The 27,652-nt window shown below is 41.9% G+C and overlaps 1 long non-coding RNA gene across 1 annotated transcript; it reads right to left on the reverse strand.

Annotated features, from left to right (window-relative positions):
* Window positions 1–1,898: 1,898 nt before the first annotated feature.
* Window positions 1,899–25,359, reverse strand: LOC131925570 (uncharacterized). Its single transcript, XR_009383291.1, has 3 exons — window positions 24,455–25,359; window positions 23,860–23,963; window positions 1,899–2,194 (listed from the first exon to the last, which is right to left on the reverse strand). It is a non-coding gene; the product is annotated as an uncharacterized LOC131925570 (long non-coding RNA).
* Between the last annotated feature and the right edge of the window lie 2,293 nt (window positions 25,360–27,652).

Here is a 27,652-nt window from a genome sequence, read left to right on the forward strand (position 1 = left end):
ATGTGTCCCTCTTTAGGTCCTCCTTGTTAGCTAGCTTCTCTGGAGCTGTGGGTTGTAGTCTGGTTATCCTTTGCTTTGCATCTAGTATCCACTTATGAGTGAGTACATAACATGTTTGTCTTTCTGAGTCTGGGTTACTTCACTCATGATGATATTTTCTAGTTCTATCTATTTGCCTGCAAATTTCATGATGTCATTGTTTTTTACTGCTGAGTAGTACTCCATTGTGTATATGTACCACATTTTCTTTATCCATTCTTCAGTTGAGGGGCATCTAGGTTGTTTCCAGGTTCTGGCTATTGTGAATAATGCTGCTATGAAAATGGTTGAGCATGTGTCCTTGTGGTATGATTGAGCGTTCCTTGGGTATGCCCAACAGTAGTATAGCTGGGTCTTGAGGAAGACTGATTCCCAATTTTCTGACAAACTGCCATACTGTGTGGCACATTGTCAGTTTTAGTTTATTTCTATCTGCTAATCTTTTGTGTCAAATGAGCAAGAAATTTTCATTGTTTTCAGTGTGTTGATATGCTTAATTCCTCTTCACTAATTTAATTACCAAACAAGTTAAAAGATAATTACTTGTTCTATTTAAACATACATTTTCCTCCTAATGAAATAACCATTTGAGATATGATCTCACTGATGTTTCGCAGGGAACCTCCAAGCTTTGTCAGGATGTGATTCATCAAATATACTATGTATTGTAATATACTAACATGCATAAAACATCAGCTTTACACATAAATATACTCCTGACTTGCATACTGTTTATGTGTCCTATAAATACTAACAAATTTGATGTCACACACTTCCTCTGAAAACAATGGATATCATATATTTGTGTATTCTGCCTTGTAAATATGCTTAACAACACAGAAATTCTGCTTTGTGGACTTATGTACTCTGGGACTCTTATTATATTGAGGCTACTCTTAAGGCCCAGGAAAGACTCCTGCCGATAGGAATACAGGATTGTTTTTTGTTGGATTTGGGAAAGTGAGGTGATTCCAGCATCAGGGTTTAAGAACACTGTAATCCCACATCCTGACTGCCCCCAGGTCTTTCCTCTCTTCCTATTGGATAGCATTAGCAATAGTCAGTTTTGAAATTTTGACAACTTCTACTGCAATGGCTTGCGGGGGTGTGGGGTGGCGAGAAAAGCAATACTCCACCATCTTCGCAAGTTTTCTTCACTTTGGAAAGTATTTAAAAGTAAAGACAAAATTCAACTGCAAAATCTTCAAACTTTTCAGCAACATTCAAAAACTGACATTTTCATTGAACTCCTTGGTGAATATGCCCTGAAGGACACTTGCTTTCTTTTGATGATTTAAAATATTTTTGTAAATTAAAGTTTTTTTTTACATTAGAATATGGCTTCCCCCATGCAGCATGAGAAATGAAAACATTAGTTATTCTGGTGGGAGGCAGAGGGGGAACGGTAAGTAAGAAATTGGTCTGGGAGCTTCTATAGTTCTGGCTTTATCTGCTTCCTGATCTCAGGGCAAAGTTAACAGGTGCATGTTCTTTATATACATGTAAACCTTCAAGCTGGATGTTTAACATTTATACCCTTTTCTATGGGCACCTTATACTTCAGTTAAAAAAATTTAATTTAATTTAAAAGCAGTATTTTGTCTTTTAAAATCCACTGGAAACGTAAGAAGATGATAGTGTTTTGATGTCCTAATCTCTAACACCCGCAGATCAACAGTGAATCATCAAGTTAACCTACAGAGAAACTGTGGTTCAACAGGAATTCAAAGGAGAAGTTCACAGAGACCAGAACAGTAAAAAAAAAAAAAAAAAAAAAAAAAACAGTGCTCCATGTAATTTTGTCATGCAAAAATGGTAAGTGACTATCGAGACATAAGTGTACCATCTCATTATTAGTCTTCCTTCAAAAGTGTGGGAAAACATTCAAAAGATGTATGTCGTGGGGAGATTTGGTTATTATAACAATTCCAATAATGCTTTAATAGTTCTGACCATGTCTATAAGAGCTCCTGTGGTCTGGTACCTAAGTGATGTTGGTTGCCAGTACTTCAAAGGATACAGGTGAAAACTAAACACATCTGCTCTGCTGGATGAAATAGCAGGAATGTCCTTCCTACGATATCTCCAGTCTAAGAGTAGTCAATCATTTTCCTCCTCGACAAGGGTAATCTTCACTGAGAAATTCCAACCTTTTCTGTCATAAAAAAAAAAAAAAAACACTGAATGAATCTGCAGGCGTGTGGACTCCTGCTCCCTAGGTGGAACTCTTCACCACCTCCTCTCAGTGCTTTTCACCCTTGAACTTGGCAGCCATATTGCGGCATGGGCTCAGATGGGACTTGGAGGAGATTCTGTCTTACTGGTTGTGTCAGCGCTCACAATGGATTCACTACATAAGTCGGACATTAAAGCCCAGCATTGGCCCACCCATTTTCCTCTGTAGAGAAGGGTTGGGATCAAACCCACCCTCATTTTCTCCCTCCGGTTCCTCTCGTATCTTATTCACCACTACTTTTCCCCTCCCAACTTCACGTGCTCTCCTCTCTCTCTCTCTCTCTCTCTCTCTCTCTCTCTCTCTCTCTCTCTCTCTCTCTCTCTCTCTCTCTCCCCAATACCTATTGAGTCCATTTAGTGCTGCCTATATATGCATGGGTGCAGGACCATCTACTGAAGTATGAGTAGTCTCTCATGGCCAGCATCCCTGAAGAAATCTGACTTTCCCTCCCTGAGAACCATCAGTTTCCAATACCTCTTAAGATACGGTTGGAACTTCATGAACCCCTTCCCCCCACCTATGCTGGGATTTTGGCTGGTCTGATTCATTCTACCTAGGACTGGACCCCCTGCTGTGAAGATGAGAGCTCCTCTATCACATCCCTGGAGGAACTAGTTAAGTGTTTTCTCTTGCCAGAGGGGCCCCCTGAGTGGATGGGCCTGGCTGAGACCAGAACACTGAGATGGTCCCCAAATTCCTCAAGGCCAAAAGTCAGTTGACAAAGGGGCTACTAAATACAGAAGTGATCGATACTGTGACTTAAAAGTGGTGGATGGCAGCGCTGTCTACAAGAGGGCAAGATTAACCATGTGCCATTCACTGGAACCAAAGCTTTGGTTTCTAATCTGACAGGCATGTAGGAAAATGGCATTTCTGCAAGCTCCTAGTATTTGTGGCAAAATTTGATGAGAGTGACCCCAACACCTTCATGGAAGTCAACTGTCCCCCTATTAACAGCTTGTGTGATGGGTATCAGAGACTAACCTGGCACAGGATGTCATTGACTTCACTGGCCACATCTAGCTGCTCTTCTGCACTGATAACTACCTGGATCAGCCTTGTCTATTAATTCCATCAAATTCTATATCAAGCCTCTTGTCTTGTAAAGGCAAGAGCCCATATTTATACCTGCTCTATCATCTGAGTGAACTGCCCCAGAGATGTACAAGATTGAGTGCCATCTATAAGATGGGCATACATATATGCTGAACAAACATATGAATGATGTAATCATGAAGAATGGTAATGATATAAAGAAAGAAGTGACCTACTGCAAACGGCTCGTCTGTAATCCCAGATATACCCCCACACCATGTGTAGAAGGCTAACCAGGTTATTCGTGTCATCTGTGTTTTCAGCCATCCATCAAGAACACAGGTGATATTCAGCTAACTCATCACCCTCAGAACAAGGTCAACAGGAAGCCAGACATCTGTGTGTGTGTGACATCCTATGCACACAATATGGCCACACAAGGCACACTGCCATCCTATCAGGAGCATCATGGTAGAGATTGGAGAACTGGAATTCTCCAGTCCATTGAAGTGGTCTGGACCCATGGACTAGAAGTTTGTGACTGTCTGTAAGTTGTCTGAGCACACTGATAATGGTTCTAAGATGCATGTTTCCTTTACTGGCCCTGTGATGCCAGCACACACTTGCAGACACCTGCAATGACATCAAAGGGGTTTGCAGATTCGTGGCTGACTTAGCCTTTGGTTTTGAGAACATGACACCCAAATAGAATGATGTCTTTGAAGGTGGTGAGTGAGTGCTCGCTCCTCCAGCCCCTGCTGCCCTCTGCCTGATCTGTCTATTCTCTAAAGCTGAGGAGGCTGGTGGTCCTGATGGGCTCCTCTGCCTCCAGCATCTGCTGCCTCCCTTACCACATTCTCACCGTCCACTTCATTTGACTCATTGACCAAATCCTTATCCTTAGGAACGGTTGGGGAAAAGAGTGGAGAATGCCCTCTTCTCCACCCTTCCTCATCTCCATTCCTCTCCCATGGGTCTCCCCAACCCCCACTCTGAATTCTGTGTTGGAAGGACAGGGAGGAAAAGCTGCCTTCTGCCCCAACTGCTCTTACTCTATTCTCAATGGCCTTTAAAGGCATAAACTCCTCTCTCTTTCATGTTGGAGAGAAGGGTCTCTACCAACACAAAACTATATCCACCATCCCCCACAATGTATCTTAATTTATTCACTTTGGCTCACCTAGCCCTCTGGTATTTCTTGGGGTTATAAAATGAGCTGTCCCAGACCTAACAGAGGTGAATAAGGGATTGGTATGGTCCCTTGGAAGGTGGTCTGTTTTTATCCCTTGTCTCTGTGTTCATGTTCCCTGGGACTTGGCAGAGAGAAAAACAAAATGTGAGCAGGACAGACGGTGGGAAAACGGACATGAACCCCGGATTCCCACCTCATACCTTCCTTTGGTGGTGGAAAAATCCTTGTCTTGCAAAGTGAATGTGTCTCCTGTCCCAGCCTCTGGCATATTTTACAAGGAAAAAAAAATAAAACTTGCAGCAAAACTTGAAAGATGGGGGATGGGGAAGTACCTTTTTTCATGTGTCCTAACTAGGAGGTTTTATACAACTGAGCAATGTTAATATGTAATATTACATATAATGTGTTAATAGATGAGACACAAAAGGAGCTAGAACAATGGAAAAGCCCTATGAAGATGATGATGGTGATAGCAGTTAGTATCGTTATGATCCACTGGGTGATCCGTGGCTTTGGCTTTACACTCTCAACTCTGTGCTGTTTTGCTCACTCTGTATACACTGTGAAGGACATACTAACTACCATCCCATTTTACAGACAAGAAAACCAAGGGCTCAAAAGGCAAACTGTAAGAGCAAGAGAATAGGAGTGTTAAGTGGCAAAGCAGAGTCAAAGTTAAGCCCAGATCTGTCAGAGTGCCGGCTCTAAACAGCAAGACAAGTTCACAGACTGTTGCTTGCAATCAGTAGGCTCTAAACAGCAAGACAAGTTTGCAGACTGTTGCTTGCAATCACTCTTCAGGCTTGATGAACGGCAGATTCCCAGCCTTGTGCCAAAAGCTACGAGAGCAATTCTTACCCAGCCTAGAATCACCACCCACCCGAATTTAGTAACCACTGCCAAAATGTGCTGTCTCCCTCTTACAGTGAAGGGACTTTCAAAGATATAGGCTGCGTATAAAGAATTGGTCACTATGGAGACCTGAGGATGAATTACAGACATCTACGTGGAGCTGGTCCCCACAGACTCCCCCTGTCACTGATCTGTAGGTCCTCCCAAATGGCTGCCACTTCCCACCTGCTGCCAATGAGAACACCCAGATGCTCCTTGATCTGAGCCTAGGTCTGGGACTTGGTAGTGTGTATCTAGTTTTAAATGCCAGCTTCCCCGAAGTGACTCTGAGTTTTGGTGTGGAACCTAGGAGTAACAGTCCACTAGGGAATAATTCATCCAGACCTGAATAGTTCTTGAGGTGATGTTTAGTTGGGGGGGGGGGGGGATATTTTTTTTTGTTTTGATTTTTGTTTGTCCTTCATGAAGATCTCTTATGCTTCTTTTAACAGGAAGGACTGGAGACATCCCTCTGATTTTCCCCTGCTGACATTGGGCTGGTTTGCCCCTTGGCCAATGTGGCCTTTCTGAACCCTCTGCCACCACAGACCAGGATATTTCACTTTGCCCAGAGTCAAAAGAAGAGACAAAAACCTCCACCTACCTGAGGCAAGCATAGTCTGCCTACAGCCTGAGGAGAGACAAGTGTCATCCCTCACCACTTCCCCTCGGTCTCATCTGTTCCCTTCCCTGGTAGTTAGAGGAGTGGAGTTCTCTCCAGAAGACCCGGGTTTACCTGTACCCACGGTTAAGCTGTTGGGTATACCAGCCGTGCGCTGACAAGCAAATTATTGATCACTTTGGTTTCCTTTTTGAAAGATTTCTTTTATTTCATTTACGTGTGTGTGTATGTGTGTGTGTGTGTGTGTGTGTGTGTGTGTATCCGTGTGTATGACACGTGTGTGAGGTGGTCTCAGAGGCCATAAGGGGTTTGGATCCCCTGGAGTGTGAGCTAGAGTGTGGTTGTGAGCCGCCTGACCACACTTAGGTGTTGAGAACCAAAGTTGGGTTCTCTCCAAGAGCAGCAAGTGTTCTTAATGACTGAGCATCGTCTGTAACATTATCTCACTTTGATTTCTACTTGGTGCACTACTAAAGGGTCTTTTAAAATTATTTCCAAACTCCTGTAAAATTGAGTCATAAGAATGAGCATCCAGTAAGTACCCGACCAAAGGACACAGAAATGAATCTTCCCAGAAGTTAACTGCCTAATGACACATCCTCTTAGGCAGCCTCTGATCGGTGAGTACCCAGGAAGCTCTCACTTGCCTTGCTATGGCCATGGCCCACCTCAAAGCTAGACCTGTAAATCTTTCTGCTTTATGACTCTATTTCTTTTCTCTATTACGTTTTCATTATTTCTTTAGTGTATGCATGCACACACATGCAACTCACAGTGCAAGTGTAGAAGTCAGAGGACAACTTTCCAGAGTCAGTTCTCTCCTTCTACCACAGGGGACCCAGGGATTGAACTCAGGTCCTCAGGCTTGGCAGTATGCACCTTTTTAACCTGCTGGTCCATCTTGCTGGTCCTCTGCCTCCATTTCTGACTCAATCTCACCACCTCAAAAACCTCTAAAGCAACAGAAAGAAGGAGCCATCTGTCCCTCTCTCAAAAGTCATTAACTGGCTTATGATCTGAGTGACCAAAGATTTTGAAAATAGAACCACTTACAAATGTTACCTAAGACTATGTGTGATGACACACACCTTCCATCTCAGCACTCAGGAGGAAGAGGCAGTCAGATCTCTGAGTTCAAGCCCAGCCTGGTCTACACAACAAGTTCTAGGCCAAGCAGGACTATGCATTGAGTCAGAAACAAGGCCCAGGTTAGGCCCTCAGGGAGGGTTAGGAGGTGTTTCTGGAGGAAGAGGAGACAGATGGTCTAGAGCAGATAAACGACTGACACACCGATGGTCAGGAATACAGTGAAAACCAGAGAAGGATGGGAAACACGAGAAGCAAAAAGAGAGACAGAAAGATGCAGCGCATCGTTGCTGGCTTTCATTTCGGGTCCACCTGTAGCTGAGGCTGCACTTCCTTTTTCAGACTCTGAAAGATTTCCCTGAATCTATCAGGAACTTATCTTTGAGCTGACTGTCAGCTGTCCTGGAAGTCCCCTGGGAGGCAGAATCAGTTCCCACTCTCAGGGCTGAAAATACTGATTGCTTACCCCTTCCCTGCCTGCTCTGCAGTGTGGATACAGATGGGCACCCAGGCTCTGCCAAGGAGCTGGCAATGCTCCAGAGTCTTGAGGACCACAGGAGTAACTGTGTGGGATAATCCAGTCCAACGGTGCTGATACCCACCAGCTCCCAGTATCAGAGAAGGACAGAAAGGTGACCATCGGTGTGGTCTGCAGGCCTCATGCACCGTTCTGTGATATTTGACCCTTTTGTGCAGCTGTGGAGTCCTCAGTCTGAATCTTCATTTCCTGACGATCCTGTTCCTTATTCTATATAGTTTCAGTGTTCTGTTTGAGCCTAAATTAACCAGAGTTCATTTGTGTGCTTGAACTAGACACTCTGGCAGGTAACAGCACTGCTCTAGCTTAGCTCTTCAATGTCCCCACAAAGATCTATGTGCTCTGGAGATGGGGTAAACATTAAGTGAGGTCTTAGGTCATTGAGGTCGTGCTCTGAGACTGCTCCTTTCTTTTCCTTCTGTTTCTCCTTCCTGACCACCTTCCTTACTCATCCATGCGCTCCTCACAGGATTTGCTGCCCTACCACAGGTCCAAAAGCAGTGGGTCTTCCCAACCAGGACAGAAACCTACACAAATGTGAATGAAAATAAACCTTTTCACTTTGTCACATTGATTATCTTGGGTATTTGTTACAGTAACAGAAAGTTGATGTGCTGGATAGTTTTCTTCCAGCAGCTTGATATATGCTAAAGTCATCTGAAAGGAGGGAACCTCAATTAAGAAAATGCCTCCATGAGATTGGGCTGTAGGCAAGCTTGTTGAGCATTTTCTTAATTAGTGATTAATGAGGGAGAGCCCAGCCCATTGTGGGTGGTGTCAACTGAGGATGATGGTCCTAGGTTCTATAAGAAAGCAAGCTGAGCAAGCCATGAGGAGCAAGCTGGTAAGCAGCACCCTTCCATGACTTCTGCATCAACTCCTGCCTCCAGGATCCTGCCCTGTTTGAATTCCTGCTCTGACTTCCTTCCAAGATAAGCAGTGATATGGAAATGAAAGCCAAACAAACTCCTTCCCTCCCAGCTTGCAAGTCAGCCCCTCTCTCACCTGTTAAAGAGATCCTGAGGAAGTGGGAGGGAAGTCTGGGCAGACTGCTAAGCAGTACTCAAAGGTCCAGCATGTTACAGAGCTGTAGAGAAGGCTCAGTGATTAAGAGATCTTGCTGCTCCCCGCAAGGACTGGAGTTCAGTTCCCAGCACCCCACATCAGGCGGCTCACAAGTTCCTATATCACCAGATCCAAGGGATCTGACTCCTCTGGCCTCTAAGGGCACCGCACTCATGTTTACGGAACCACATGCACATGTACTCACACACCTACATATATTTAAAGATAATGAAAATAAATCTTTTTTTAAAAGGCTAGTCGTGCCTGAGCTACAGAAGAGAAGAGTGAGAAGCTAGGGAAGAGGCACTGACGGAACCAGTGCCCTTACCCCATCCCTGCGGGTTTAGAAAAACCCAGAAAACAGAAGACACAGTAAAAGACTTTTGGGGTCAGGGCAACCAGGCCAGAACCAGACTGCAATGATGTAGCAATATACTCAGGGCTTTGTACCAAGTTTATTATTTTTTTTAATGGAGATTGATTATAAACTCTGGAGCTGACTCAGCTGATGCATTTACCCAGGACTCACCCTGATTCTTCAGGGCTGGTTTAGAACCCAGAGCCTTACACAGACTAGACAGAAGTTCTGCTAATGAGTCACATCCCTAGCCCTCTGCCTCCCTGGTGTCAGTGTAAAAAGAGATGCCAGGATTCAAACACAGTGCAAAGAGTGCAGAGAGTGTTTGCTCTTTGTCAATGTCTCTGTACTGCTTTCTCCCCTGATTTTTGTTTCATAGAATATTTGTGTATTTTAAACATGTCTGTTGAACAAGCGGCATACAATACGGTACAAATACAAAGCTTTTTATTTTACATCTTCCATTTGTCCCTTTAGTTCCATTCTCGAATTTGCCCTGGCCCAGCACATTGGATAAAATACAAGCAACACCATAGATATTCTAGCCACTCAGCCATTAAACAAAAAGATCTTTGTCTTGGCCTTTAACAGGCCGCCAACTCAATACCAAGCACTCTACCTGGTTACCTCTACACTTCTCATATTCAGTCCCAAGGAGGAGGGCATAGACGATGTCACCATTCTCCCTGCTACATTTCCTTAGCCAGCTGCAAGTCCACAAGCCTCAAGCTTGAGAGAGAAGAAATCTGAGCAAAGACATGATGCTCCTGGACCTTTCTGTCTTCACCTTGACTGTCCTCTAGGCTTGCTCTAACTTATGTTGCAGATAGAGTTCATGGACACCAGAGGGCAGCAAAGGCTCGTTTCTTTGCCAGAAGACTCTACTAGCTGTTTAACGTGACCACATTTCCTTAGGCTATAGTAAAATACACTTTCCCTCACTTCAAAACAAAACGAAGAAAATAAGCACCTAAGCCACAAACATGTCAACTTTAGTTAAAATCCATCTCCTCCGTAGCCTACACTCAGACACTTTTCTCCAATGGCTTCTTGTATAGCAAATTGCCATTTAAAGGCCTTCATTAATATTATACTGTCGTGGATTATGCCAAGCCAGAAACAGATAGGCATGCTTGTGTCTTTCCAAAATATAAGAATGTATTGAATAAAATAAATTATAAGTTATGTCAATTGCAATTTGCTGAGTTGTCCCTTGACAGCTGGCTGTTGGCAAATCCGTGCTCTTTTATTCTGATCTTCATTTCTAATATTAACTCTCAGATCACACATTACACAATTCAGCGTGTGTGTGTGTGTGTGTGTGTGTGTGTGTGTGTGTGTGTGTGTGTTTTACAGGATGACTACAAAAAGGTTAAAGAGTCCAGAGTACAAGGCATTCAGTGGCCTTGCTGGAGGCAGAGGCAAAGGATTGGCATGGGTACAGAGAATCTCTGCAAGGGTAGAAGGTGTTTATGAACCCGGTTGCAGAGCTTCTGGAGGCTTAGAAAGCCAGGCAGCAGGATCTCAAGGCTGAACCCAGCCTCAGTGTTGACTCAGTTGCAAAGGCACAGAATAGTCTAAGTAAGTGCAGAACCAGAGACAGACAGACGGATTGACAGAGTCAGAGTGGGTGACAGCAAGCAGTGGGGGCTGATCTGAGCTGAAGTCTCTGAGAGAGCTGAGAGTTATCCGCTTGTCCCTCCTGCATACACACACTGGGTGGTCAGACTTAGTGGGGTCACCGTCAACGTGCTGCGTCTTCTTTGTGGGCTCCAGGTGAGGGTGTTGCACCCTTCATTGGCCTGGTGTTTTTGATAATGTCTTTTCTGACATGGTTTTAATGGTCCCAGGTGCCCATATGTCCTGATCTACTTTTACAAGTTTATGGGTGGTAGTTTTTTACTTTGGGGATAAATTTTTGGTCTGTGCCTCAGGGTTGTGGTGGACAAGGGCTTGTGTCTATGTGCATGAGGTGCAGTATCATTCTGCATCTGAACTCAAGATGGAACCAGATACTGCTCTGCAAATGGAGTCACCCAGGGCAAGGCACAGCTGAGAGCCACTGTTTCACGCAATATGGGGAATGGAGCAGGCTGTAGCCTGATCGCCACAACGCTAATGTGTAGTAATATTCTAGTATTAATTTACTCAGACTAATTATTAGTATTGTTGTAATAAAATCCATTGGTTTTTCTAAATACAAGTTAAAAACTTTATTAGTGGTACTAAATATGACACTATTTTATTACCACAACACTCCTAACAAGATAATTCAACTTATCATCAACACTCCATTTAGGAGTTCTGGGGAAAGCAGAGTGGCTGGTTAAATTTGAATTTCAAATACACAACAGATAATAGTTTAATGTATAACTTATGTAACACTTGGAACACACTACATAGAACTTAAATAAATTTATACTAAAAAACTGTTTCACCACAACTCAAATTTAGCCGGGCTAAATTGGACAAGCGGATCAGTATTTTCTGTAGAAGGAAACTGATCCTCTGGGGGAAAAAAACGAGTAACTTGACCTTAGTGGCATCTGGGAAGCAGCTTCCTGAACTCCAAACCCCAGATGCCTGGAAACTCCCTCCCTCTGGACGGTGCCGCCAGCTCCTGGCTGCCCTGGGAGTTCCCGTCAGTCAGCTGTTCCCATGGCAGGTAAAATAACCCTTGCCACAGTTCCCAGCTTACTAGAAAAATGATTCTTCCTTGCCGAGGACTCACCGAGTAGTACACTCCCATAACGCTTTCCTCCTTGCTGGCTTCTGTGTATTCAGAAACACAATGAACACCTCCTTCAACATTCATTTTTATTTTCCACACTGATAATTCATGTTTCTATAACTTCACTTCAGGCTAACTCTAGTAAACTGAGATTTAAATACAATAGTCCTTAATGACTTGGTCCTGTGGCTTAAATGATGTGAGGCTCAATAAAGTAATTTAAAGAGAACTTAAAGAGAAAACAAAATAAAACTGTTGTGTGCCAGTGCTGTAAGGATGTTGGATACATAGCAGACTTTATAGTTGTAGCAGCCAACACGGATTTTGTTAAAGGATTTAGTGCACTAAGGAGGGACTGTAGGAGGGTAGTCTGCCCTTCTCCCTAGGTTAAAGTTAGTCCCCAGGGTGGAGGTTCTCAACCTGTGGGTTATACAGTTACAGAGGTCACATATCAAATATCCTGCATATAAAATATTTATATTATGATTCATAACAGTAACAAAATTATAGTTATGAAGTAGCAATGAAATAATTTTATGGGGGGGGTCACCACAACATGAGGAACTGTATTAAAGGGTTGCGACATTAGGAAGGTTGAGAACTAGTGCCATAGCAGGAAAAAAAAAGACAATGAAGGAACATTGAAAGCATTGTACACAAGTAAGGCATTCCGAACAGTGTCTGTAGATGTGAGTTACTGCTACCATTTTTACTAACACCTGGGACCATGCTGTAATGTCTGGAAGGGTCTTCCTACCTGACAACCCATAAACAGTGCAGAATGGAGAGTTGGGGCCCAAATATAAAAAGATAAGACTGGGAGACGATGGAGAGAGTCTACTTGTTCATTCAGGATTCACACCATGAGGAAGTATTATCTACCAGTTTTGAAGGTCTGGGGAGTCTAATGTGATGTGATAATTCGATGATGGAAAGAGAATACCTACTACACAGGGAAATAAGTGAACCTAAGCCAGTGTAGGAAGCCAAAACTATTCCCACTGATGCTCACTGGGCTGGTCGTTTTTGACCAGGCTAAGATGGTACCTCCCAGGTAGAAGAGATGCTTAAACACAAAAGTACAGGTATAAGACACCACAGAGTGTGTGCAGGAAGTGGAAAGGACTCATTAGCCCTCTCTTGGAAACCCAAGGCTGAGCGAGCTACAATTCCAGTCATAATGGAGCACCATCTGTGGCACCCTGCAGAAGGAAGAGCAAAGGAAAAAGCTCTTCCATCTCCAGCAGACAAGAAGGTGGCACCACAAGGGACTTGGTAACTCAGAGAAAAGAGATCTTCGTATGCTGACCACTGAAGATGCTGTTTCATGTTACATTCTAATTAACTTCAATAGCATTGTTGCAATGAAGAGTTCTAGCCGATATATGGACTTTCACATGGTCTTTATAACTGCCCTATCACACAGGTCTCATTATCCGTGTTATGTACGAGGAAACTGATTACAAAGCAAATGAATGATTTTTCTCAAGATGCCATATCTAGCAACAATAAACATAAGAATCAACATTTTTGTCATGAGTTGTTTTATCCTCCCTTCCTTCCTGCCTCTTTAATCAAAACAAACCTTTTATTTCATTTTTTTAATTAAATCAATACCCTGAATTCCATACTTCTGCAAAGCTTTTCCAAGCCTCCCCCAGAGCACAAGTTATGGAGTCTTTGATCTACAAGGCACTCAGTGGCCCCTTGACAATAGGTAATGGCAATCAGTTATCAACCTGAGTGGACACCTGCATCCACAGCATAAAGGAGTCACAGTCATCTAGACCCATAAGGAAGACCTCTAGGAAAGACTGGACATTGATCCAGGTCTTGAAAAAATCGGCAGTCTTTAACTGATGGAAACGTGGATTAGGAAAGAAAACTATTTCATGCATTGTGGAGACAAAACAATTTGTAGACAGGCCTGGTCACCTTTCTCCCATGCCTTCAGCTTTACGTGTCACTGAATGACAGGATATGCTCTGAGAACTTTATTATTGGGCAATTCTCTTGTGCAAACATCACACATTGTACTTTCTTAAATCTTGATGATATGGAGCACCCACTGACACAGCCTCTTGACACAGCAGTCAAGAGAAGTGATAAACATGGGATATACAACGCTGCTGCCATTTTAACATGTACATTGTTTCCTAATAAACCTTTCTTTATAGGTAGGCATACACTCTAAAATTATAATAAAAGTATAGCATAGTAAATATATAATCCAGTAACAAGATTTGGCATCATTGTGGAGTATTATGTACTATACATAATTATATTGCAATACTTTTACCTGTCAGCACAATGGGTTACTTAAACTACAGTTATCACAGACACATGACCAATGTACTTCAGCTCTGACATTATGATAGCTACTATTAAAGGATATTTTCAGCACCACTATAATCTTATGGGACAATTGTGGTATATGTGGTCCATCATTGACCAAAACATTGATACATGGTATATGGCAACACCATTATGGCAAACATCATTTATACAGTGTTTAGTCCATTTGTGCCACTAAGGCAAAAATATCGAAGACTAGGTAATTTACATACAATAGAAATTGATTTCTTACCTTTTGGGGGACTTACAAAGACCCAAGATCCAGACACTAGCAGATGTGATGGCTGCTATCCTCACAAGGAAGAAGAGAAGAACAGAATAAATTCACTCCCACAAGTCCTGGTCTAGGGGCTCTAGTCCGATTTGTAAGAACTCCAAACTCATGGCATGATCCCCTCTCCCACCTAATACTAAGAAGGTTTATCTCACATAATGAAGTGAGATTAGACACACTCAAGGTGGTGTGGTAATAAATGTTCCTACTTCTTAATAGTTTCACACTGGTGACTAAATCTAAACATATGAATTTGAGGAAACAGATTCTGACCCTGGCTTACTTCTATTTTGTGCTACACATGTGTTTTCGATGTCTGCCATTAACAAGGCTATTTGGGAGGCACAACATGAATGGGCTGAAGTTCATATACTCACTAGGAGAGGATGAGCATACACAAGTGTCAAGAATGAAAGGGATGAAGTGGAAACATCCATGAACAGTGGATACAGTGCTCCTGGCAGCTAGTACACAAATGCAAACAGTGAGAATCCTTGATGGCTTTCTGGAAGCTATAGTGTTGTTTCCGGGCTTCCCAGGATGAGATTTTCAAGGACCAAGATGGATTCCAGGCCATTCCAGGCAGTAAGAACCAAAGATAAAAAGACTTGTTTTGGGAAAGTTCAAGATCCAGCAAAGAGTAGGGAGTTAGGTTTTATTAAAACACTGAGATATAAGGAAAAGGGTTGAAAATGAATTTGTAACATGGATGATGATAAATCATCCTGTGGAAAGACTATAGAACTTTGGGTTCTAGAAGTTTGATTCCACCACTGACTTCCTATGGTACTTTGGATAATTTAATTAACCATGAGCCCCAGCTGTCTCTGCCAAAACGTAAGATCACACAAGTCGATCATCGGGTACACAGAAAGTGGTGTCCCTTCAGTCACATGCCCAAGTATTTATTCAACAGTTTTGAAAGAAGGAAAAAAATGAGCACTCCCTCAGGTAGCAATTCCCAGGCTTTCTTATACCATTTCAAGAAAGGTCAGTATCCATCCAACTGAACCTTATCCTGTAGTTAATCTAGTAATCTGAGTGTATCCCTTTCTTTGTACTTGGCACAGACCCTTCAACATGGACTTGTTAAATTTCATTACTAATCGTGTCTTGTTTCATTTGTATGCTATGACACTGAATTTCTGGCTTCTGGCCCGCCCCTTGAATTAGCTTAGCATAGAATGGTTACAAGGATTACGTGTGCAGACCATCCTGTTAAAATTACCATTGACACTGGAGCCATGGAGGCTGAGTAGTGGTAATTTGGGAAGACTATTTCATAATCCAAGCAAAGAGTCTAAGGTTCTAAGATAAAAGAATGGCTCTGGGAACAGGGAAGAAAGGATAGATTCTTAAAGTGTGCATGGAAATAGGATCCCCGGTCTATGCAAGAAGGAACAGAGGGACTGGACTCAGCCTCTAGGAAGGTGATAAGGCCATTAACACACTAACTGGTGAAGAGGAGAGGAGCAGGTTTGAAAGGGAAGCCGGTGGTTCCATCTGGGTCACATTTGGTTTGAAGGGCCAGTAACAGTGCAACTAGGCAGAAAAAGACACCAGGTGGTTATAACTTCAATCTATTCAAGAGAGAAGTGAATACACATGAAGCCTTGGTGTCCCCAGTGACTCTATGAACTGGTCTTCAGGAGGCCAAGTCTGGGCACTGTGAACAAACTGAAGTACAGTTGAAAGACAGAAAAGTGAGAGGACTGGGAAGGAAAAGAGGCCCGGGATTATCCAGGGATCCGGTCTGCCTGTCAGGCTGACAGTCGGGAAACTTCAGACACCACTAATAAAGTCAAAATTGCCTACAGAGACAGTATGTGTGTTCCTAAAGACACCTCCAGGAGAAACGTTAAAGACAATAAATGAACTGTGCTCACTTGGGAGCAAATGATTTATAACCCTGAATTTGGCATTTCTCTCTCACCCCTACACCTAAAACACACCCCTTATAAATCCATATCACTTGGGTATGTCCTTTAACAAACTCCTATACCGCTTCATACTGGCTCAAATCTGAAATCCTTTTATTTATTTGTTTGTTTGTTTGCTTATTTATTTTAATGGTGAAGCCAAGATCCTGATTTTGCCTGAATGGAGACTCCCAAAGAGGAATGGAATACTTCAGGCTGCAGCGGCTTGTAGCATCTATTCCTGCTGTGGCTGATGAAATCAGGAGCTAGTCCCACACTACACCCTGCTGTTAAATCAGTTTGTGAATCACTTCAGTTTCCACACTCTTTGACTTTTACTTATTAGAGTATGGTAAGCAGAATACTTGAAAGACAAGACACTCACATCCTAACCCTGCAACTTATGAATGCTCTGCTCCATCCCCCTGACTCTTGGGAACAAGACCCCAAGGAGAAACATCCTCAAAAGATTCACATCCACTACCGAGCACAGATACCACATCCAGCAGCTGTGGGAAAGATCAACCATGCCTTCCCCTGGGCATCACAGCACCTCACACTGTGTCTGGCACTTAGTACAACATAAATATCTGAGAAAGGAAGGAGGGAGTAAACTCTGTGGGCTTTCATTTTTTTATTGCCATACATGAAATATTTTGTAGAATTTTTCTAATAATCTCTAATCCTCCTTGTATTTTTTCCCAAAGAAGAAACCTTCTCATTTAAGAAGGTTGTTGCCAGGGAACCTAACATGCAGCATAGAGAAAAAACAGCCATGCAACGTTTCAGTGATCTATATTTACCCCAACAGGCACTAATGTGCCCGTGTGTGTGTGTGTGTGTGTGTGTGTGTGTGTGTAGCTTTGCAAAGTTGAGTTGCAGAATTCAAGGCTGCTTGTTAGGTGAATCTGGTGGCTCATGGATTTTTTTTCTTAAATTTTGGTGTTGAATGTAAATAACTTTGATAAAGTCTTTCAATTTCTCTGTAGCAAATGTGGATACTATACTTGCTAACCTAATTGTGAGGAATGTGAAATAGCCTTATAGGCTAAGAGGGGTCATGACAGAGAATGTCAGCAAAGATGAGAAAGCAGTACAGGGAGGAAAGCCTTGGGTTTGGCTGTGTCTTCATTTCTTCCTCTTGCTGTCCTCCTGATGCTTGTTAGAAGAATCAACTTGGTGTTTCCATTCCCTAACAAATCCTTTGAAAACACATGCACATGGAAAGCAAGAGCCTATTGAAATAGAGTGAAGAGACTATGGAGTTGTTCACTGCAGGAATCAGGCCTACACTGCATGTACACATAACTGTGTTAGTGTGAGGAGTTTGCCAGGGATAGGCAGTGAGACAAGAGGTAGGAGGGGGAAAAGATCATGTCCCCACATGCCAAATGCAGCCATCTACAGAATGTGGCCAAACCACACACATCTGCTTTGTTATCTCTGCCAAAGATCAAAGATCATCAGGGCAGAGAAGATGAAGTAGTGAGGGTGGGGAGGAGGGGACTAAGGAAGAACAAACGGAGATCAAAGAGAGGAGAGCACAGGAACTTAATACATCCAGCTAAGAGACCACCTGGCAGTCAACCCGATCTGAAGACCCCATCCATCCTGAGGGGTGCTTTCTGGTGGCTTCAATGAATACCTACTTTCACTTATGAGTCCTCACTTGTCCAGGTATTCTAGGTGTCCAATTCTTTGTTTGCCGTAGGAAAGAACCCAAACCTCTAGACAGCCAACCCTTCACTCAGGCCCTCATTACATCTGTGGAAGCTGATCTGGGATTTGAACACACTCATGGCTGCTATACCTGGCTGAGAATCAGGAGGCAGTAATCAGGAACTATTTGTTCCCCCATGTCCAGAAACTCCTTGCCAGCCAAGGGAAATCCTCAATCACATTTAGCATGGGTGAGTCCCCAGCCAGCCCTCTTTTCTATATTATGAGTCAGGAAGTATAGGAAAGGGACCCAAAAGACAAGGCAACCCAAGCTCATACAGCTAAACAGAGAGATTCCCCCCACCCTAGCCGCCATAATGTGGGGAACCAGGGCAGGAGTTTATACTGCTAAGCCAAGAGATAGGACTCTGAGATTCTAAGGGAGACTTGGTGTGGCCAAATCTCGAGGACTAGTCATGGCCTGAGGTCAATGGACAGAGCTCTTCACTCATCATGTCTGGACATACCCTCTGTCCCTGAACAGAATGAGAACACATCTTCACCCCTGCCTGGGATAGAACTCTGAGTCAGGCCTTCCTACTACTCATCTGTTAGCTAACCCCTGAATCTTACATTTCAGTCCCTTTTTGGACATGGTTTTGACTCATTGAGTCCCTTTTATCAGGCCTTGCTTTTCGTGGCATAAAGCTACCACTTGGGAGACCACCCACAGACATTGCTGCATGTATTATTTAGCAAATGTGTCCACAGGAACTGAGACTTAGGGAGGACTTAAATGTCATGGTGACCAAGTCCTGGTAGATACCCATCAAATCTATCTGGGCATGTTTGACTCCCAAGAAGGACCATGGGACTTGGGTTATTTCTTTTCTTGTATGAACACACAACACTTGGTGAGTGTTTACTCACTCCCTTGAGATTCCCCTTTTCCTTTCACAGTTTTTTGCCTCCGTCTCAAACCCTGAATGCAGGAAACCAAGGAGCAAATACACTCTTTTGAAGAATGACAATTTCACAGAAACCCAAGGTATCAGTGGAGGCAGGGGGATGGATTACAGAGCATCTACACTCACCCAACCTCCTGCAGGCTTGAAGGAAGAGAAATATGGTCTTCTTGATCCGTTTAGACAGGGGAGAAAATGAAAGGAAGGGAAACCATTGCCAAGCCATGAATGAATGAATGTACATAAATTCCACTACTTGAACCATGAGACCACACACTCCAGTACCTGCACTCAATTCTGAGCCTCCAAATTAATGTTCCTGAAGTCTTGTACTCCAACCTTACCCTGGAGAACCAGGAGGTCTCCCACTCCAGGTTCCCAAGGTACTCCATTGCCTCCACCTTTAGGGTGTCTCCTCTCAAAGAAATGATGGGGGAATTTGTGGCCATCTCTTTCCACCAGCCTTTTTCCCTTATTGAATTCAAAGGTATTAAAAGGAAGTTAGACAGTTTCACTAAAAACCATGACCAATAAGTACGGGTCTCAGTGGAATATTGTGTTTATTCTGGACCAAGCCTTGACCTCCATAGCAAAACAGAGGGTAAATGAACAGGAGGTCAACACTAGCAATGATTATTTCATAACATACTTACAGGTCCCTCACTTTTTCTGCCCCTATATGACAATAAGCAATGGTCCCTCTCAAACTGAGAACTCAACTGGGACAATAGGGAACAGAGAAGGACATGAGAATGCAAACATTTCACATACTGTATTTTTAGAGGGTCAAAATAAAGTCCCCCAATCAGGCTCAACTAGCTATGTAATTCAGAGAGACCATGAGCTTCCCATTACTTTTCTTAGAGACTGAGGGAGGCAATATGAATACATACTAAGTAACTCCAAACTCCATGGAGGAGAAAGTACTTCTGAAGGACAATTTTACCACCCAATTGGCATCAGACATCTGTAGAACATTACAGAAGCTGCTTAATGACTTAGGCAAGAATTTAGAGCACTTGGCCAGTCTACTACAGTCAAGACATGAAAGAGAAAAGGAAAAAAGATAAGAGACACCATGAAATCCTAGCTCTAATGGAGTGATTTAGGGAGGAGCCATCCCATCGGGTCCTTTCAGGACATGCTTTCCCTGTGGACAAAAGGGACATTTCAAGAAGGAATGCCCCAATTTAGAGAAAGCCATGCCTGGAACCCCATGTGGACCATACCCTAACTACCAAGGCAACCATTGGAAAGCAAGATGCCCTATAGGTCCAAAAGACCCCAGTCCATCTCCTCCTGCAGAATATTGATGGGTCTTGAGGCCATCCCTAAAGGCTCCCATGATACCAGCCCAACTTGAGAAGCTCCAGATAACCTTGCAGGTGACACAACCTTGCATTCTTAATTCTCCAGGCTTCCCATCTCTCTAGGTCCTAGAACAAATCACGTAGCTGTCTTTAGGGTCTTATCAGAGCAGCTACTAAGAAGATATTTCACTAAGCCTCTTGTGTGCTTATGGGGGACCCTCTCTTCTATCACTCTTTCCTTACAGTACCAGAGACACCAAACCTTCTATTGGGAAGGGATATCCTTTCCTGTTGCTAGGTAGAGTTTATCCTACCCTCTGGGGAAAGCCTGTTTACCTATAATAGAGACTAATACAGACCCTGTGATTTAGATGGATGGGGAAATGGTGGACTGGGCTAAACTGTGGCACTGGTTATAATACTTGAATGACCTTACCTCTTTTCCCCACCAGAAACCATGCTTGTTTGATCCTAAAGCAATAGAGAGACCCAAGCCCATTATTCTGGCCCTTCAAAGACAGGGACTCTTGAGAAAATGTTCCAGCTCCTATAACTCATTTATCCTGGGAGTTCAGAAAGGACCTAGTACAATACCTCCAACTAATCAATGAAGCTATGGTTCCCCTTCACCCCTTGGCATCCAAAATTTATACAATCTTCTGAGACAACTTTCTATCCCATCCCAGACATAAAAGATGCCTTCTTTTGTAGCCATTATCCCCCAATAATCAACCCCTCTTTGCCTTTGAAGATCCAACTTATGAGGCCAGACAAGTCACTTGGACTGTTTTGTCCCAAGGATTTAGAGATAGCCCCCATTTAATTGGACTGGCCATGGCCCAGGATCTCATTGACTGGTGAAGCTTACACACCACTATCCTCCAATATGTAGATTTATTACTTTGTGGGTGAATAGAAAAGGAAGTCTTCCAGGGAACCAAACCCCTTCTTAACATCTAACTGTAAGGGGATATAAGGTCTCTTTTGAAAAAAGCAGTTGTGCCAACCTCAAGTCACATGTCTAGAGATGGTACTAGACCAAGGAAAACACAGCCTGAGTGTTAAATGTGCCCAACCTATTCTGACCTACTCTCTCTCTTTTTCTCAGACTATCAAGCAATTGAGGGCCCTTCTCAGGGTAACAGGCTTCTGTAGGATTTGTGCTCATGGATTTGCAAAGCTAGCTAACCATTGCAAAGCTCCTCAGAGAAACTCGGTTATGCTCTTTGCCTTCTCTGGTATGGGTACCCAACTCCTGTCACTCTTCCCAACAACTCAAGGAGCTGCTCACTTAGGCCCCTGCTTTGGATTTGCCTACTCAGGCCCGATTTTCCCTGTATGTGATTGAAGGAGAGTGCTGTGAGGGTCCTGACCTAACTACTAGGACCTGTACCTCAGCCAGTGGGACATTTTAGTAAAGAGCGAGACTCTCCAGGATGCTTAAAGGCAATCACGACTGTAGAACTCCTGGTTACCTTACGTGATGTGCACAACTCCAACAATTATATAATTTGTGTTATGTATGTCCAATGAAACTCAGAAACTACATTTTAATCCTAGAAAAAAAAAACTAAGTTAAGACACTTGCTCAGCTCCTAAAGGTCCCTGAAGCACCCCCTACTTCTCAGTTCTCTACACACTTCTGGGATCATGATAATTGGTATTCAATTCTAGCCTTGTCCAAAAGTTTTTTGTAAAATAAAGAATCAATTTATAGTATAAACGTAATTTCAAAGAGGCAAATTTGAATTTTGAATGTTCTTAATGTGTTAGCATTTCTTAGAACATGGTTCAGCCACTAATTACTAGGTTGAGTTGTTTTTGTTTTTGTTTTTGTTTTTTTCAGTTTTCCCCATATCCACCTTTCAAATGAGTACATTATTCCTATTTCTAAATTAACATTTTGTTTTTACAAACATATAATGAGTGAATCAATGTAGTTAAGTTTCCTGTTCTCTCTGGAAAATACTCTTACCTTGTGAATATCCTCCAAGACAATCATATCTTTAAGAAAATGTGTCCTTTTCCTTAAATAATAACCATCAGGTTGGGTTTGAAATTTGAAAGTACTGAAGTTTCTTTCAAAAAGAAGATCTTAAAAGCCTTTGCTACCCATTCTTTAATAAGTTGCTGGGCAGTGGCCTGTGCTGTGAGCTCTCTGGGGCAGCTTTTAGGAGCATTGCTTGAAAGGGGAGCTCCTGCCCAGGGAAGAAACAATGCTTCTTGTGTCTTCTCTGGGCCTCAGCTAAAAGAGTACATTCATCTGCCAAGAAGAGTTGGCCTCCTATTTGGAATTGCCTACTCAGCCCCGGTTTTGCCCTGATGACTGAAAGGAAGGAGATTGCTTTGAGGGTCCTAAATATATAGCTTTAGATATAGATAGATGATTGATAGATAGATAGATAGATAGATAGATAGATAGATAGATAGATAGATAGATAGATAGATAGATAGATACATTTTGTAGCAATATTAAGTAAATATATAACTGGTTCTTTTAATGTGTCATTTCTCCACATATAATTTATTCCATTTGAGATTTGTTTTGTTGAATGCTACTTAGGTTTGTTTGTTTTTGTTTTTGTTTTTGTTTTTTGTAATCTCTTCTCACTATTTCCCAGGTTGCCAATCAATTCAATATCATCTTTTGAATCATGTTTTCTTCAATTCAATCACATGCTAGATTCTCACATATACTAAGTTTCACTCTGTCTCTCCCATCTGCATACTCCTTGCTCATGTGTGGCTTTATAATACAAATTAACATCCCACTGTATACAGCTTTCCTACCTGTTGCTTCTATTTCAATCTTCTTGACTTTAGTTCCTATCTCTCCCATCATGAAATTTCATGCAACCCAAGAAAACACTTAACTCAGAATATAAAAAGGAAAGTTTAAATCACTTTGTCAGTGTACTTGGAAATACATTAAACAAAAATTGATTTGGGGAAATTTTGCTTAAATTAGATTTGTTTAAAACCAAATTTCCAACATAGGAGCATGGTATATCCCCCAGCCTAAAGAAAAACAAACATTTTGAAAGTTCATAGTCTTCATATAGGTCCAGCTAAGCTCAAGGAAATAAACAATTTTTTACCTCCAGAAAACTTTGATTTCTGCCAGCATCCTGTAACACTGAGTATACCCCCCAACTAATCTGAGCAGGTACAAAATATCTCTGTGACTTTTAGATGCTCTTCTTTGACATTGGGTAATGAATACTGCCAAGCGTGTTTACCCAGACACTTGCGTTCCTTTCCTTGTGAATGTACCTTTTGCATATTTTCTTTGTTAAGAGTATCCCATCACAGCTGAGGATGAGTGATTAAGAGTGCTTGCTGCACAATCTTAAGGACCAGAGTTTGGATTCCAGCACCCACATAGCAACCCAGCTATTCCACAAACATATAACTCAGCTCCAAGGATTCAGACACCCTTTTCTGGCTTCTGTGTGCACACTCACATGTGTGCACGCATGCATGAATACCCACGGGTGCACATATACTCACGTAGACATGCACACATAAATAAATACAATAAATATTGGAAAATAATCATACAGTTTTGGTATGGTAGCACACACCTTTAATCCTGGCACTTGGGAGCAGAGACAGGTGGATGGATCTCTGTGAGTCTGAGGCCAGTCTGGTGGAATTTCCAGGTCACCTAGGGCTTCACAGTGAGATTCTGTCCAAAACAAAAAGAGTAATATTTTACTATAGACATAGTTTGCTTCATATATTATTTGTATCTTAATTTTATTTGTTTTCTGATATGCAGATTTTAATTTTTTCCGTACTTTCAAATTGATCATTGTGGTTTCTTTAATGAACTTTATACTTAGGCAGGCTACCAATTCAAATATCATATAATATTTGAATGTACTTCCTTCTACTGATTTGTGTTCTTCTATTTGTTTTATATCTCACATTTAATCTTAATTCCCTAGTCCCTGTGGGATTTGTATTGGTTTATTGTCTAAAGAGTTGGGTTTGTTTCTGATGTTAAAGGTTGTCTGATTTGTCTCTCTGTTGAACCCTGGCCACCCATTTGGAGTTGTTTCTATGCCAAGACCATTTGGTTTACTAAGCAACTTCTTGGCACAAACTGTTCAGTAGAGTCACAGAATGTTCTCATTCTGAAAGAACTTTAAGTAATTACAGTTGAAGATCTCTTACCAGTTGCTATAGTTCAGATCTGGAATGTCCTTTAAAGGCTCATGTGATAAGGCTTGTTCACCAGCTTGGCACTATCGGGAGAAGTAAAATCTTTAACAGGTAAGATCTAACAAGAAATTTTAGGCCCATGAAAATGTGCTCTCAAAGGATGCTGCGCTCTTCCCCTCTCTTTTGTGCCCAGATAGGTGAATGATTTGTTTATTCCACACATACCTGCCATGATATGCTGCCTCACCACACACCCAAAGCTACATGGTCAGTCAGTTGGTTATGGGCTGAAATCTCCAAGACTAAAACTGTTCTTTTTATAAGTTAGCACACTAGTATATTGGACAAAACACATCTTAGTTTAAAAAATAATAAATACCTCAATCTGCTAATGATGTTTGTGAGTCTGCAAAAGCCTAAGGAGAATTAAACATGTTCTTTTACCCAGCGCCATTGTAAAAGTGTGTTGTTACTATCCACGTAGATGGATCAGTTCCCCAAAAGTACAAAGTCACAGGTTTCATATTCTTACCAGAAAGTTGCTCAAGCTGAGAGAAATATGAAACTCTGATAATTCCAAAGTGTTTGGCATACTGATGCAAGATTTCTAGCCCCATGCTGGCCATGTCTAAGGAGCAGGAGAAACGGCTTCCAGAATTGCCTGTGGTATAAAGCACACTGATATCCTTGTTCCGTCACCAATGGTCTGACTTTGACTAAATCATTTTATGAGTTTTAGTTACCTTTCTTACACAGTGAGTAATTTAATAAGACTGTTGTAAGAAGTAAGAGAGGAAATCTGTATAAATATACTATGGAAGCTATGAAGCACTATTCAAATATTGGTAGCAATTAGGTATTTGTGTGTGTGTGTAACATAATCTACTCTCATACACACAGTCTCTCTCTCTCTCTCTCTCTCTCTCTCTTTCTCTAACATAATATTCTACTCACACACACATACACACACACACACTCTTTCTCTCTCTCTTTCTCTCTTTCTGTGCGTGTGTGTGTGTGTGTGCATGCGTGTGTGTGTGTGTGTGTGTGTGTGTGTGTGTGTGTGTAACATAATATTCTACTTCCCTTGCTCAGAAGGAGACTTGGTACCAGCTGTCCTTGCCTAGAAAAACACTATCAGGACTCTCTCTCTCTCTCTCTCTCTCTCTCTCTCTCTCTCTCTCTCTCTCTCTCTCTCTCTCTCTCTCTCTCTCTCAATTAAATCCATTTTTAAAAAGGAAGAATTGAGCATTGACTCGAGGAGGGAAAAGGAAAGGCACTATTTGAGCCACCATGTGTCATATGCTGAAGAGTTACGATACTTAAGAGAGGTGAGTAAGGATGGGCCCTGTCACTTTTTTATCATAATCTTCCGCTTATACTATCATCATGAAGTCTGTAATAAACCAGCTTTCAGCAGAGACCAGCAAAGTGTACAAGTGTTAACTACATTTCTACCCTTGGGCAGAGTTGAGCCAGGGGGTGGGGGAGGATATTGCATGTAATTGAGTGGAGTCAATGGGAGCCTTGCACAATGATTCAAAGGTTTCACTGACTCAAAGACCTGTTTGTGCAATCTATCAGATGTTCCCACTCCTTAGACAACAACAACAAAAAATGCATTCGTCTCTTTTTGTTCTCCTGGGATGCCTTTTCATCTCTCCTTCATTTTTGTCAGGTTTTATCCTTCTAACCTTTAAATCCAGACATCTCCACAGATCATTTTTTAAACTGATGTGTAATAATTGTACATATTTTCAGGGTATAGTGTGATAATTATTACTGATGTGTAATAATTGTACATATTTTCAGGGTATAGTGTGATAATAATTGGGGTCATTAGCATTTCAATATTTTTAAACATTTAGTATTTGTGTTGAGAACTTTCAGCCCCTTCTAATTCCAGATAGGGCATCCTAAGAAACAGGGAACTATCAATGAACATGAGCAACTGCTGAAAAATCTAGAAATTAGGGCCACAACATAACTTTGCAGGTAAAGATACTTGCTGACCAAACTGATGACCTTAGTTCAACCCCCAGGACCCACATGGTGGAAGATCACTGACTCTTCCAAGTTATTCTCTGACCTCTATATGCATACTATGACATACACGCATGCACACACACACAAATAAGTAAGCATAAGAAAAAACATAAAAATAGAACATATCATGGGAAGGCAAAAAGAGGTCTCAGGAAGATAGGAAATAGAGCAATGGATTATGGGAGTGGAAATAGAGAACAAAACCCAGTAAACACATGCATAGAGATACCATGAAAAACCCAATACTTTGTATGCCTACCTAAAAAAAGAATCTTAAACATAAAATAAATAAAAAACAAAAGTAGAAGATGAATATGCCCCCCAGATAACCTTAAACTTAATCATCATCTATAAAGTAAACATTTGTATATATTTCAAATTAAAACTGTGTGTAAAATAAAATACTTGGAAGCATTTTAAGTTAAAAAATCACAACTCAATATGATTAAAATCAAAATTTTTAAACTTCACCAATAATTAACAAAACACACTTTTTCCTAATTTAGTACAAAAATGTAAATAGCAACAGCTAAGGATGCTTCATCATCCTTACACTGGTTGCTATAGTTTGGATCTTAAGTATCCTCCAAATGCCCACTTGTTAAAGGCTTGAGCCCCATTTAGGTGCTCCTTGAAGCTGATGGTTCCTTTCAGAGTGGAGCTGGGGAAGCTTTTTGGGTTATTGGGAGTATGTTGTCAAAGAGAATTATGGGAACCAGTTTCTCTTGTCTCTTTGGCTCTTGCTTCCCAACCATGAAGTGAGTCGTTTTGTTGTGCCAGGAGCTTTTTGGCATTGCCATCTGTCATTTCCAAGAGGCCTGATACTTACTAGTAGACCTGCCTGATCACGAAGTTAAACCTCCAAAACTGTGAGCCAAAATATATACCATTTTTCTCTACAAGTTGATTGCGTCAGGTATGTGTTACTGTAGCAGAAAGCTAGTATACACTCCCAGTGTTGCAAAGGGACTAATTTACCCTCCTAAGACGTTCTCAAAGACTTGAGGCTAAGATGTGGTTGTTGATTCAGGCTTTAGTCCAAAATTCTCAATAAGTACCTAAGACCAAAGCTAACCTGACATTTCCTGGTGTCTCTACCCAGTTCATGATAAAGTCAAAAGTCAAAACACAGTGTATAGATGGCAGTGAGGATAAATGGTCAGA

The sequence above is a fragment of the Peromyscus eremicus genome, chromosome 15 (assembly GCF_949786415.1).
Source record: "Peromyscus eremicus chromosome 15, PerEre_H2_v1, whole genome shotgun sequence".
NCBI classification, from domain to species: domain Eukaryota; kingdom Metazoa; phylum Chordata; class Mammalia; order Rodentia; family Cricetidae; genus Peromyscus; species Peromyscus eremicus.